The sequence below is a fragment of the Sinohyriopsis cumingii genome, chromosome 7, assembly GCF_028554795.1.
Source record: "Sinohyriopsis cumingii isolate HCF-2022 chromosome 7, ASM2855479v2, whole genome shotgun sequence".
Classification (NCBI taxonomy): domain Eukaryota; kingdom Metazoa; phylum Mollusca; class Bivalvia; order Unionida; family Unionidae; genus Sinohyriopsis; species Sinohyriopsis cumingii.
In genome coordinates this window covers 117,440,029-117,456,061 of record NC_142967.1, presented here as the reverse complement: position 1 = coordinate 117,456,061, position 16,033 = coordinate 117,440,029, and the positions used below count along the sequence as shown (strand labels likewise).

General features: G+C 33.6%; 1 protein-coding gene and 1 long non-coding RNA gene across 4 annotated transcripts in view; one reads left to right on the top strand and one right to left on the bottom strand.

The window, feature by feature from the left end:
• LOC149796002 (uncharacterized) overlaps positions 1 to 8,706 on the bottom strand; it is a 72,060-nt gene extending 63,354 nt beyond the window's left edge. Inside the window, exon 1 of the long non-coding RNA XR_016422475.1 lies at positions 8,057 to 8,706. This is a non-coding gene — a long non-coding RNA (uncharacterized LOC149796002). The remainder of the gene's footprint in view (positions 1 to 8,056) is intronic.
• The window catches only part of LOC149796001 (uncharacterized), a 199,533-nt gene that overhangs the window by 103,628 nt on the left and 79,872 nt on the right, over positions 1 to 16,033 (top strand). The window lies entirely within an intron of this gene.

The following is a 16,033-nucleotide window of genomic DNA, read 5'->3' as shown; positions in this document are numbered from 1 at the left end:
ATATAACAGTTGTTGAGGAAACAAAGTTTGTAGATATTGTCTTCGACAGAAATTGAAAGCTGAATGCTTGAAAACACTTGATGTTCACAAAGTGGTAGTGCACACTGACTAGGGTGCTGATAGAAAAGTTGTGCTTAATCTATAAAGAACCTTTATTTGATCCAAACTGGACCATGGCCGTGTTGGCTATAGTTCAGCCAGAAAGTCACATTTAATGTTACTTGACCCAATTCACCAGCAAGCAATATGACTTGCTTTGGGAGCATTTAAGATGTCCATGAAAACCTTTTGGCTGAAGTAAAGAACCACCACTGTCACAGAGAAACATTATCTTTACAATATGCCCTAAACTTAAGATCCAGTCCTTTAAACCCAGATTTTGTATCTGTTTTCCAACCCAAATACAAAACATTATGCCAAAACAAACCAAATGCCATTACTACCTTTGGCATTAGAATACCTCCAGCCTTGATAATACACCTCCTTGGCTTCTAAAACAACTCAAAGTAATTTTTACTGTGCATGAAGAGAAGAAAAAATCAGAGACAAATCCTTAAATTTTTTTATGACTTATATATGGAATTTATCTCCAAATTTAAGAACTGAACTGGAATTTACATATAAGGCTCAAAGGATGGCAAAAAAGCTGCTGCAGCCTTCATTAGTATAAATCACACTACATAACTTCATTTGCCAGATGGTGCATCAATATTTTCAGCCGAAATCAGGGCAGTAGACCTTGCGCTGAAATCTATTGAAACCAAACAACTATGTCATCTTCTCCAATTTACTATCAGTATCTCAATTACTACATAAAAGGAAGTTTGAAAACCCATTATTGACCAGTATTCTTGTCAGATTTATATACTGACATGCATATTAGAGTAAACATCACATGTAGCTGTAGGAAACTAAATGCCCGGAATTATTTAAAGTAGATAAAATTAAAACATAGAAGAAACATATGCCGAAGAAAGCTAAAACTGCAACTTCAGTATTTTTTATAACATTTTAACCAAATTTGCTTTGAAGCTTTATCATAACATGATTTCATTGATAACATTCTTCACATTTCTAAGAGTTATGACTCTTCATCATTTTAGCATAGGCATTGCTTATGAACAATGTTGTTAATTAACACTGCAGCTTTTACATTTATAATTACTGTATATACTCATGTATAAACTCAATGCTTATAAGCTGACCCCCCCAAAAACCAAATAGGTATAAACATTAAGAAGTGCATGACCCATATATAAGCTGAAAAACAAGTCAGAGACGTCACAAGATGCATGTGTTAAGTTCAAATTGCATTTATTTAGGCAAACTTATCTTAGCAAACATTATGCATATACCTCTCTCGGGGGTTGCTATGTATGATTGTTACATGGAAATGTTATAAGTTAATATAATTTGTTTTAAAAGTCAATACATTTATTTAATTTTCTGTTTTCTTATTATTTCTGCCTAATTCAGATTTGTGCATAATTTGTTTGGACAATGATTAGAATTTAGCATTTTCAGGTTGCTGTAACAGTACCTTTCCCTTTTGCCTAGTTGATTATTGTTTGTTTATGAGTTATTGCATTATTATATTGTATCAATGCAGCGTTAATTATGCTTTTTATTTTGCCTTGAAATTGTAGATACCTAATTCATTAAAATTGGCTCCCAGCATGACAACAACGAAAAACAATAGTGTTTGGTTCGACACTCGCTTTAGGCTAGTGAGCATGTTTACATAATGGCAGCATCAAATGTACATTGAAGGTTGGAACTTGCACTAAATGAAGTATATCCCACTAATTGAAGTATATCCCTTGGATTTGAATCATAGGTACCAGTATACTAAACTTAAACAATATCTCCAAAATACAGTAATGAAGTTTCAAAAATAATGTTTCAAAAATTATTGTAATACCATAAAAAATGAGTTGTATTTTGCTTTGATGTAAGTGACTTTACACTCCATTTTATGCAGCTGCGGTAATCTTGCTAATATTATGGAGTAAATGGTAATTACACATCAAAGTACTGGTATAGTCGCTGGTCAAAATTCCCTCTTAACCATATGACAGTTTCAGGGTTTTAATGATTAACTGGCCTGGATTGCTGTCGGAAAACAGAAGACAAATCCGCCAATTGTAAACAAAAGAGATGCTGATACAACCAACTTTCCAGTATGTTAGCCTTTATTATTACCATTCTTTCATGAACATGTAACAGTTCTGTGAATAGATGCTGGTTATTTGCCTTGCACAATTTAACAATGAGGGTCTCAAGGTAGATTAGTTTTTAGCTAATTGTGTTACCCTTTTTAAATAAGGTCATTATTATTATCATTATTATTATTATTATTATTAATAACATGTGTACCTTTTCATAAAGATTACCTCAGTTTGTAGGATCACTTATATCACTGAAAATTTTTAACTTGTGAGCGTGTGGATCAGCGTAAATGAAACGGCAATGTATGTCTGGCTGAAATGTGATCAGAAAGAATGCAGTTTGGTAGAAACAATGAATAAAGCAAAATCTGCATGTGATATTTTTTGGGAATAAACAAAGATTTAAGTGATACTAAGCATGATTTACACTTTGTAAGTACTATTCATTATAGCACATCCTGGTGACCTGGGTAAACTCAAACTGGCCTGTGATTTTAAGTTTTTATTTACCTTTATTTTTTATCCTGTTGGAAAAATCAGAAAATATGCACATGCAGAGCCTTGGGATGTGAAAATATATTTATTTTTACATGCATATAAGTCATAGGACATGACATTTTTTATTTATTTTTTCTCGTGTTGTAAGATTTACAGCCATGATGGTCATCCACAAACTTAAAAATTTTAAAGTTTAGACCTTGGCCCACAGATAAGCTGATCCCCCTTCTTCCAGGCTTTTAATTTTTCCTAAATTATTCGGCTTGTACATGAGTATATTCTGTATATCTCAAGCATATTTGCTTTGAAGTTTCATTTCAGCATCAACTCACACGAGTTAAATGGCAGGCACATTCTGCTATGGTATGGCCCAGCATCTGTTATACATTGTCCATCCATCAACAGTTGCTTGTGACCACTCTGGAGTAAATTTTTCTGACCAAACTTCAATTAAATTTGGAATAATAATTTCTAACAAATTCTATACTGAGCAAAACCCATTTATATTAATGCAGTAATTTTGCATCAGATTCATTCAACTTGTTACGGCATTTGAGATCATATTGCTGATCTGATTTTTGTCAAACTTAGATTATATGCTTATGTCATTAATGTCCCTGAGGATAATGAATGAGGTTCCTCCATATTAACAATGTGTTGTTGCATCTGATGACCAAGTTGTCACCACTTCTGATCCAATTCGAATCAAATGTAAAATATGGGCCTAAATCATCATGGTCTTAGACAATTTTGAAAGTGACTGGACCATCTTTCAGGGATGTAAAGGAGGTGATCTGATAGGCTGAACTTGTTACCCCTCTAATGGCCATATTTCTAATCTGACTTTCATCAAACTAAGATTATGTGCTTTTGTCATCAAGATCTGTTTTGAGTTCAGTAATGAGCAGGATCCATGCATTCTAATGAGATGATCTTACATCTGTTTGCCTGAGCTTATTATTACCTGGAAGTCATATTTCTGATCTGATTTTGATCAGACCTGAAATAACATCAAGATCATGGAAACGTTTGATAATGTGTGAGATGCACATATATTAAGGAGGTGATCTTGCTTCCGATTGTTTGAGTTTGTTACCACACTCTGGATTCCATATTTTGTATCTGATTTTAATAAAATTTTGAATATAAATTAATGTGATCAAATGATCAAGGTCTGGTTTAATAATGTACAGGATTCATGCATATCAATATATTGATCTTACATGTGATTGGTTGGGCTTGTTAGAGGCTATATTCCTGATCTAAATGTGATCAGACTTGGTGAGTAGGTGTATATTATCAAAATCTTGGATGAAAAAAGTTATGAGCAAGATCTGTGCATATTAATGATGTGATTTTGCATCTGATTGATTGAGTTTCATGCCATTTTTTGAAGCTTTATTTCTGACCAAATTTTAACCAGATGTAGAAAGTAGGCTAATATTGTCAGGTTTATTTTATTATTTTTATTATGAGTAAGCCCATGGTGACTAAATGGCATCTAATTTGGACATCTGTTTATCACCATATTTTTCATAGGATTTTCATCAGACTTGGTAAATAGGTCTGTTTGTCACTGTATTTTTCATAGGATTTTCATCAGACTTGGTAAATAGGTCTGTTTATCACTGTATTTTTATAAGATTTTCATCAGACTTGGTAAATAGGTCTGTGTCATCAAGATCTTAGTTTAATTTTTTTTCCATTATAAAATATTAGCATTTGCTTTAAAAGATTAACCACATTTGCTGAGAAGCTTTATCTCAACAAAGCTGAGATAAGTTCAGTGATAAGATTCCTGAATGCCTATCTGGTCTCACACGTGTACATTCCTACTAGATACTTACTCTTCTCTGCCAACACTTGTTCATTTCCACTATCAAAACCAATTCCTATGGACAAAGTTCTTTTGTGTACCAGAGCCCATCTACTTGGAACAGATCGCCTCTTGAACATGGAGGCAATAACACTGTGATATCATTCAAGAGTCCTCATAAAATTGACTGAAATAACAAACTTAAGACGTAACAATATTTCTTTATCATAATAATTTTCAGCATGTTTTTGTTTGTAATTTCCTGGTGTTTGTTTCTTCAGTCTTGTCAGCATATATGTCTTTATGTGCTAACTAACATTGTAAAGTGCTTACATCTGTTAAAGATTAGGCATTGCAATAAGTCCTCATTATTATTATTATTATTATTATTATTATTATTATTTATGAGTGAAATTCATGCATATTAATGATGTTACTTTTTATCTAATTGGCTGAGCTTGTTAACATTATAGGAACTATATTTCTGGTTGTATTTTGATCAAACTTGTTAAATAGTCCTATATTGTCAGGATGTTAGCTAAGTTTGACTAGAGGCAAGATCTATGCATATTAGTGAGGTAATCATGGCTTTGAATGGCTGAGTTTGACTGGAGGCAAGATCTATGCATATTAGTGAGGTAATCATGGCTTTGATTGGCTGAGTTTGACTAGAGGCAAGATCTATGCATATTAGTGAAGTAATCATGGCTTTGATTGGCTGAGTTTGACTAGAGGCAAGATCTATGTATATTAGTGAGGTAATCATGGCTTTGATTGGATGAGTTTGACTAGAGGCAAGATCTATGCATATCATTGAGATAATCATGGGTTTGAATAGCTGAATTTGTTTTCACACTGAATTCTTAATGATGCTTGTTCCACCTTAAGCAACATATCATCACAGCTATGGAAAGGTTCTATAATAAGCAAGATTGGTACATATTAATGAGATACTTTGCATCTTATTGACTGAACTTGTTGCCCCTCTAGATCCTGAGACTGTATTTCCCATCCATTTCTCAAAAACTTGCTAAGTGGTTTTATATTATAAAATTTTTGGATCACTTCATTATGAGCAGGAGACCATGATGCACATTGTGCCTTTATCCTTAGATTTTTTTTTATAAGACTATAATAAAAACACTGACTTGATATAAAGTTTGGGATATAGTTTATGTGCGATACATAAGCCTGTAAAGTGAAATGGTCACCATTGAGTTATGTAAGCCAGAAGAACAATACTTTTTTATGAACCTTGATCATATAAATGTAGGCACTGCTGATGAACACTTTGTATAAACACTCTAGCTTCAACATAAAATATTATGAAATTTGCCGTGAATCTCAATGAAGCTTTTATGAATTCAGTATTCTGTACATGTTTTATAGAGTTTGATCATCTCACAGTTTAAGCATTACTGATGTACAGTCTGGTGAACAATAGTATCCAGTTTTGGTTGAACCAAGCATACCTTGACAGAAGCTCAACAATATGGTCACTTTGGTGCCCATGTATTTGTCCATCTGTATATCTCAACATACATGTACATACATTGGTGTGTTCAGTTTTGAAGGTTTTATGTGGTCAGTTTCTCAAGTACATTTGGCCTCAGAGTCATGTTGCTAGTTATGTATATACATGGGCCCCAGGTGATTGCGTGGTCTAAAGCTCTCACCTTTATTGATCACTGCCATATAAATTTTCTGTCCATGTGGGTTCAAGACTCTGCCTATATAGGTATGTGAAAACTTGCAAACTTACTTCCTGTGGGTAGGTGGTCCTTCCTGGAGTGTTTTGGGGTTCTTCCTAAATTCACCAGTTATACTGGCTGCAATGTAACTTATCCTGTACTGAAAAATGGTGTCAGGCCCATAACAAGAACAACAACATTATTTTACAGAAAGCTTAGGCATGGGCTCAAAATGGAGGCTGTAGCCGGCTTCTTTTCATATGATTTCAAGGAAGTATGCTGTGATGCTTCATCTCAAGAAGAACTAAGTGTGTGTGTGCCTGTGAGCATGCATGCATGCGCACATACACAATTTTCATTAGATACCACTTGAAATAGAATTTAAAAACTGCCAGTATATTGTTGTCCCCATTTTATAAGGCTGCAGCAGGAACATGGTCTTACAAGAGGGGTGGCTTTTCTAAGGGAGATAACACATGCAGCCAGACCTGTTCCAATAGTCACCTTTACATAGCATAGTTCAAATAAAAATGATGTTAGCTTTGTAATTTTGATTGTTTTTGGCAGTAATAATAGCCAGTAATTATCAGTGACAAAATCCTGACATATAAGGAATACCGAACAGTTAGGATCATCAGATGTTTGGATTAATGTGATATACTTTATCAGCATGTTGGAACAAATGTCATTCTTTTGAATTAAGAAATCAACAAAATATTCATGAGATTTTTCCATCGGTAAACCACAAAATATGTCAATTTGTGAGGGGTAAATTTGATACATGTTGCACTAATATGCTGTGTGCTGACCACATTAGAGGGGCTGGTGTCCAGTAGGGGTGTATTTAAACACTTAATCTTTGCCTATAAGGAACTCTGGCCATAATAAGTGGTTGGCTGCTGGTCAAGGAGACTATTCAAAAGTGGGACCCTTTTACTGTTGTTTGAATATTTATTAGAAGAAATAACAGTGTTCTCAGTTTTAGCCATTAGAAATTACCTAGACTTGACCTATCAAACAGGTTAGTCCTTCAGAGATTTTATTGTGAAAAGTTTTATTTGTACTTCACCAGTAGAAGCCTTGATGCCTAATTGCTTTGCTTGCTGGACTTAACACCAAAATAGTACAGGTTTTTGTTTGTGCTGCTGTGTACCAAATACCAGTATTGTGAAGTGTCTGCTAAAACAATGCAGTGAATTTGCTTAACAATGTCAGAATTACAATAATTGATTATGGAATGTTTATTGTAAATGCTGCCTATCGTCAGATTCCTTTTAGAGAGAACTTGGAGAAATTATTGGAAGTGGAGGTATTTACACAATGATTCATACGTGCTCATCAGTTTTGATTGGTCAGTGGCCCACAGGGATGACCAATAAGTACAAAAAGCCAGTAGACATGAGATCTTGCTTGCAATAAAAATATTAGAATTGAATATTGCAAATGTCACGTGCTCAAAAAAAAAATAACTGATAATATTTCAGCACAAATTCAAAATCTTAATATATTTTCTTTTTACCAGTAATGAAATGTATACTGTCAGTGCAGTTGTATGTTTCATTATGTTTGAAAGCAGAATTCAGATGTACATATACATGTATTCCTTGTAGGGATTAATACTTAAGAACATTCTTATCCTTATAACAAGAATTAACTTTTAATTTCTGTCATAAAATTACTTAGTGGCTTGTGGTTAATAGACTGCTGTCATGATACATTATGTAAGACTCCCATTTGTTTTTCATTGGTACCATTTTATTTTTTCCAGTCTGTCTAGGCATTCAGACAATAGTATTAGATCTCTATGAATTCCAAGCTATTTCATGTGAAAGGCATTAAGTAATAATGAACATGCTGTGCAGTAACAAGTTGGCATCACTCACCTAAGGGACCTCCTAAATTAGTTCTCTTTGTGAAGTCTGAAGATCCACTATGTAATGGTGGTGGTGGTGGTGGTGGGGGGCTTTACTCATTTGTCTTTCCCCCAGACACCCCCTAACATTGCTGCTGTTTGTGTCAAGTCTAATTTGGCAGCTTCCCAGTAAAGTGGTATCCCATGGTTTATGTTCTTAATATAGTATTCTTCCCTTAGACCTTGAATAGAGATAAGATTTAGGTGTACAGAGTCCTGAGTTATAGATATGGTATAACATTGCACTTCCTGGAATTCATTGTTTGAATGTGAAAGGCACCAGAGAATAATTAACATGCAGGCCTCAATCTCCTTAGAGACCATGCTGTTTGTCAAGTCTGTAGTTCAGTTTCCTTTGTGAGATGTACTATGCAGTATAGACCAGCTGTGGATAAAATTGTGAAACATATGAATTCTTGGAAAAGGAAGAATATTGAGTGTTTAAATATATGCCAAGTGATTGGTGTTGAGTAATGATAATCTTCTGTAAGATGAAACTGATGGTGAAATTTTAAACATGCTTAGAAAACTACAAAGGATTTGATTGTTTAGAGTGAAAAGTTTACATTTTCCAACAAAGGATATATTTTACAATTTTTTATTTATCCTTTATGCCAATATAGTTAGGTAAGTCCAAGTTATCACTTCTTGTGCACATTCATGACATCATTTCTGACATACAAACTCTGATATACATGCTGATAAAGGTAAATATTCCTTGGTTTAGCTATTCATATAGGATTGAGATATTACTTTTGGGACATATTTTAACTGACAATTGTCTCAGTGCATATCATTTCCCATAGTAAACCTATGCAAACACCATGATATTAAAAATTCAATAACTTTAAATTTCTGAGTGCTCATGATCAAACCTATATTTATCAGTATAGATGAAACCTGGATGTCAGCTTCTGTGTAGAGGAAAAGATATGAGCTGCATCATTTTCTGGACCTACATGTGTTTGAAACATGTGCTTTCAATTTTGCACCGAAGAGTCAGGTGCTGATTTGAGTAAGAGTGTTCCAAACTCAAGAATGTGAAAGGACTGAAATTCCATCAATAAAACAATGTCTCCAAAAATTTTTTTCTCACTTACAACTAGGATGAACTCTCAAAAGATTCTGTTTCCTAAAACAAAACTTACATTATTAACCAATCCTGGACAGCCAAACCCATATATACTCTATTTTATGTTCACCCATTTCCAGGCTGGTTCCCATTTTTCCATACAATTAGTACCATGTGTTCTTTAGCCTTTTATCAGAGTAGACAGAATTCATGTCACAAGCAAGATTTTCATGTGACTGCATGTTGATTCCCTTCAACCCCAAGCACCATTGTTGTGATTTACTGGTCTTCCTGAATCTGATCAGGCTATCTCAGTTGGTGTTGATAAAGGTTACCAGGAGAACCAACTGACAGAAATAATGACTGACAAATACATTATTACCAGGAGAACCAACTGACAGAAATAATGACTGACAAATACATTACAGACATTACTAATTACAGTATGTCCCCGAAACACATCAATCCTATATGAGTATACAAACCAAAATATAATTGAGCCTTCATTGGTATTTTAAACACAGATTTTAAATATATAGATATCAATCAGCATGCTAATCATACTTGGCAAAGAAACTAAAGAACATCAGATCCACTATTGATAAGTGCATCTCTCATACAAATTTACAAATCACAGATGGGTGGAATATGCCATTCTGACATGTATCTGACACACAATGTACATATGTCCTGTCAGCTTCCACCCTGTGAGACAAAAATACATGATTTTGATCTGAGCTGCATGTTGAAACTTTATGATGTACCACTTGAAAAATTCTTGGATTTTTTCAGGAATGTGGTTTACATAAAAAATTGACCATATATTTAAAGGATTTTACATGTTACCTTGATCTTTTATTTTATATTCTTTTTACAGAATTTTACATATAATTTATTGGACATTAGAACTTCGATTATCCATCAAAGTGTGGGGCCGAGACCATGACGGATATGAGAATAGATGGATAATAGAATATGTACATTAAAAATATTATACAGTGGACCAGGTCATCAAAAAATCATAATATCTCCGTATGTACATGTACCTGTTTTTAACATAAACATAACAGAATTTTACATATAATTTATTGTACAGTAGAACTTTGATTATCCGTCAGGGTGCGGGACTGAATTCCATGACGGATATGAGAACAGACAGATAATAGAATATGTACATTAAAAGTATTATACAATAGACTTGTCATCAAAAAATCATAATATCTCAGTATGTATATGTACCTGTTTTTAATATTTTGACATACAGTGCCCTGATGGTTAACAGACTGAAAGTTAATCAGGTGCTGGATAATCAAAGTTCTACTGTACTAAATACTGTTCAAACCTATTGCAGTGTGCGTCATATGTTTAAGCTAAGATCATTACTCAGGTAGATCTTTCATTTAAAACAATTATTAATCAAGTCTGAATATGAGTTTGTTAGCAGAAAATTCCAGTAAATGATTTCGGCATCTTGTACTTGTTCCAGTTAAGTCTGACATGTCAGGCATATATGATTGACCCAAACAGTTGAAGATATGGGCTGTCAACAAATGGACATTTTACTTTTCTTCTTGGTTGCAGCATTTTACACAAGCAAGAGTTGGAAATATTTTTTTCTGGTTAATAGAGTTGAGAAGTTTTTTAAAATTATCTGCATGCTGGTTTTTAACTCATCTGCAGTCATGCAACAGAAGAGTTTACAGGATGGTCTCTAATCTGTACATGTGTTAGCACAGGTTTGCTATCACTGCTTCTCAGAAACAACTTGGAGGATGAAACTGTACACAAAATGTTCATCCCTTATGTAGCTGGCCAAAAATTAAAATGATGGTGCTCTGAAATCCAGTACAGCCACCACAATGACATTCCTGTGAAGCTTGTTATTGCACTACACCTGAATGGATAGTAATATCAAATAGGGTCTTAACTAAAACATTTCATACCATGTCTAGTTGTCGGTAATTGTTAAAGTTACGTTAAAATTCCAAAATCACACACACATGTCCCTAATTGAAAATGGTGCTACTCTAACGTCCAATATGGCCACCATAGTAGCCATCTTACAATCATGTCACTCCTTCTCCTGAACAAAAAGATATATTGACACAGCATTTTGACCAGAAGACTAGTTAGTCCTAAGTGAAAATGATGTCACTTACACATTCAATATGGCTTTAGTGGCCATCATGAGAAGCTTATTATTGCTACTCCTCATGAGTGGGTGGTCATATCCACATGGGGTTTTCACCGAGACTTCTTGTGATGTCTAATTGACATTAAATAAAAATAGTGCGACTTGGACATATAATATTGTTGCCAAATAGATAATCTTGAAAATCTTGTTATTACTAGTTATGAATGGTCATAACAGCATTAGGTTTTCACTCAAAGACTTCTTATAATGTTTAGTTGGTCATAAATAAAAATGGTGCCATTGTGCCCACCATGGTGGCCACCACAACGGCCACCTTGAAATTCTTCTTATGACTACTTCTCTCCAAGGACTGGCTGACATTATGTTTTAACCAGAAGAATCTGAAAACCATCATTTCTGATCTGATTTTGATCAAGTTTTAAATATGGGTTTTTATCATCAAATTTTTGTATGGTTTCAATAAGGAATGGGATTCACGTTAATTAGGTGATCTTGCATCTGATTAGCAGACCTTATTACCACTCTGGAGGCAATATTTCTAATCTGATTTTCATGAGACTTTAAATATATTCTTATATATCAAGATCTCAAATGAGATCAATAATTAGCGAGATTCACTTGTAATAATGAGGTAATCTTCAGGTCTAATTGGCTGAGTTTGTTACCACTCTGAAGGTCTTGTATCCAGTTTTGATCACATTTAGAAAATACAAGATTTTGAATAAGTTTGATAATTAGCATGATGCATGCATATTAATGAGTTGAATGTGCATCAGATTGGCTAAAGCTGTTACCAATGTGGAAATCATATTTTTAATATGTCATGTTAAACATGACATGGCTTTTGTGGCCACTTTGCCAGCCAACTTTGTAATCTGATTTTGGATAAAACTTGAAATATATATGTACCTGGTATATCATTAAGATCTTGGCTGTCAGTTATGAGCAAGATCAGTGCACATTTTTGAGGTGATCATGAATGCGATTTACTGATCATATTACCACTCTGGAAGTCATACCTCTGGTTTTGATAGGAGTTAGAACATGGGCTGATATCATCAAGATCTTCAGAGTTTGCGTAAGTATGTGAGATCATGCATATTAATGAGGTGATATTGCATCTGATTGGCTGACCTTGTTGCCACTCTTGAAGCCTTATTGTTTTATCTGTTTGATTTATTATCATCAAAATGTGGATGACTTTGATTATGAACAGAAGACTGCATATTAATTAAGCATGTAGAGGTTATCTCAGGAAAGGATTTTTACTAGGATGTAGTAAAATTGTGTAAAATCTACTTGATAGAAAGTTTAGGAGTTAGTTTACACAGGATGTTGTCTTAAAATACCATATCAACCTGATTTATCAAATATTCAATTAATGAAAATGTCATTGGTTAATACAATGCCACATATGCCAGCTTAATGAAATCATGAATTGTTAATCTATACAAGTCGGGTGAGTAATAACAAAACTGCTTGAGTCACTTGTTGGTTATTTCTTTAATTAATATCAGTTTATTTCTGCACAAGAGCATTTTATTTGGAAGTTAAACAGTACCATTTAATTTTTTCTATGGTAACTTTCATTATAAATTTCGTGCATGCTGTTAAATTGCTCTGAATAGTTATCTTCCAGCCATTTATTCTGTAGCACCTGACCACTTAATGCCAAGTTTATAAAATGCCACACTTCACATCAAGCACAATGTCATAATCAGTTGAGCACTTTACATCATTATGTATGGGTAAATTATGGTACCTTCATTTTTAGTTGATCCCAATTAGTGACTGCAATCAAAATAAAGCAGGGTGATAGTGTTCCTAAAGTACATGTATGCTGACACAAATAATAACTAAACTAACACATAGTCCAGGTTATCTCAGATGAGGTCCTAGAAGCCTAATGGTTATTTTTTTAAAAAAAACTGGTTCTGTTGTTGGTGGCAGCTGTTATTTCTCTCTTTTTGTGTGAATTTCAGCTATCAAGCCTGTGTCACTATATGAGGTTCCTGGGACAGAGTTATCTATTGTACTTATGAAACTCAAAAGTTTAATGGAAACTCAGTGTCTGTAATATAATAAGAGTTACTACCCTTAAAACTGATTGAATTTTCCATTTATAGTTTAGAATTTCATGTACTTAGATGTTGAAGCCAAGGTAACAATACAGTGTGAGTCACAATCAAGCCAATGTTATCATCATTGGGAAGGTAGAAAATATATTTTTATACAAAAGCGACAGCAAATGAATTGAAATAATGGACACTGAAAATGTAATGTACAGTGTATTTGTCTTACGATCTTGTAAAAAAGAACAATTGCAGAAAACAAAAATGTCAATTAAAGGCTAAAAAAAGAAAATATTTACCTTCTTAGCAATTGGTCCACAAATGATGTCTGGAAATATACCATGGTATAATTATCTGCATGTTTAGTTTGGCATATTTTGGCAACATTTCGCAGACTTGTATAAATTCCACAAAATTCATTTTCACATGAGATGAATATGTGCCAGAAAAGAGGGCAGTGTAATATTTCATGGTAAATTTAGGTTGGATGTCAGAAAGTTTTACACTTTAAAGTCAGCTTTCCTTCATTTGGTGAGATAATGTCAGCTATTCTTTAGCTCTGGAAAGTTATCAAGAAATCAGTTTTACACATCAAAATGTTAACAAATCTTCCTTAAATATGGTATGTCTCTCCACTGAAGAATATCCTTTGCTATAGATAATGTCTTTATTTCCTATTTTGCCTTCAATATGATCAAAAACATGACAAAATGGTGTACATGCAACAGTCACAATATTGACCAACATATTTGTGTACAAATGACGTCTTTGGTGGAAACATAAGTATGTTAACTTAAGCAGTCTCAATAAACGATGCAACATTTATTTTAAAAAAACCAGGATGTCATGAATGAGGCATATCAAGAAATCACCAGTTCATGGTATAAAAATCAAAAGAAAGATGCAGTCATGAAATAAATCATTTAGATAATAATCTCTTGTCTAAAAAATATTATATTGTGGGGTGGGGGACTTGGAGGGTGTTAGTAGAGAACACTTGGGTGCAAAAAGTGATTTTGATTTCTCTACCAGTATACTCTTGATTTCACCATCGTATGTTATATCTAGTGTCCTCTAATGCACATTGTTTAACTTATACGTTTAATGTCAGTGTCAGGAACAGATTAATTTTCCCTGTAAGTTAGATTAGGACTTAATACCAATATTAATGAATGAATAGTTGGAAAAAGAAGAGATTACCAGCACTTGTTTTTAGATGAGCCAGTGTCAGTTTATTTGAGTCATAGTGCTGGTCTGTTGTTATACATGTATAAATTGTTTTGTGAATACATTGTGATTAGTCATGTCGATCCATGTCCAGACATACATACAACAGCAAGTATGAGAAGATAACACTGAGGGTTTCAGATACTGGATGCTGCCCACAGAAGAAAGGGTGGAGTCAAAGGTCACATTTTTGTAGGTAATATGGACATTTCCATCTAACATGAGCTTCATTTACAATGAAGGTGGAGGATCATATCTGGCATGATTGATGTTTCCCAGATGAGGAGTGGAGAAAAAAGTTTTTTCAATTCTGCCTCTAGAGGAGGTGGGGTGGGAACCAGGAGATTAAGAAAATAAAACAAAGTGCTGGAAACATTTCATTCTTTTCCACTTGCCTACTGGAAATATAAAATCAAAGATTATTTTTCCAGCAAAAAATTCTCTTTATATAATGGCTTTTTCCTCATTTGGTTAAAACACAATTATCCTTATACAGGCCATTTCTATTTTAAGATATGCCAACTTTAAATTTGGGAATGGCTTTATATTAAATACATTTTATAATGTTTTAGTCCAGGGCACCAACTTAACACGATTCAATTTATGACATTTAAATGAAAGTGAAATTGTTATATAATACTTTGTGCTAATATTATGACTGCATGTTTACATAATTACTAACCTCTGTTTGGGTCCCTTAATGGTGATTATTATTATTATTATTACAGTTTATGCATCAACATAATGCTTGTTTTGTAAGTTTGTTTCATATTCCTAAAACAGAACAAGACATTGGGAACAAGACAATAACCACGGGGACCCCTATTTCATTAACTAGAAAATCTCAAGCAGATGTTTTAATTGAAGGATCATTCAAACGGTAACTTTGTTTCACATTCATTGATTTAAGGGTCAAGTGTAGATCTTCAACAACAGGCAAGGGTGTGATTAAATCTACTTTCTGTTTGCAGCATTGTACTTGATTAGAAAGCACATTTCCTGTCTACCTAATATTGGCTAACTAATCAACCAATCCTAGTTTAGGCCATCTGGAAATAAAATCGGTATCAACAAAATCTTCCAAAGAGTATATCTGAGTGTCTTTATATGGAAGATCCTAGTAATGTAAAATAGAAAAAAGTATCTAATACATGTATATTTAATTGTATGAATGACTTGACAAATTCTGCATGAACTGGTTTTTTATTTGTGCATGACCTTGAAGCACATTCATAGAATCTGACATTAAGAGAATCAGACTAGGATAGTTTACATTACTCAGATGGGTTTTCTACCAAATGAATGATTGTTTCATCGAATATTCAGTAAATGAGAATGTCTTCCCCTAATATATGATGTAAATAAATACCCACCAATTTTTCACCATATTATCAATGTGATACAGAATGAAGTATTTTGGTA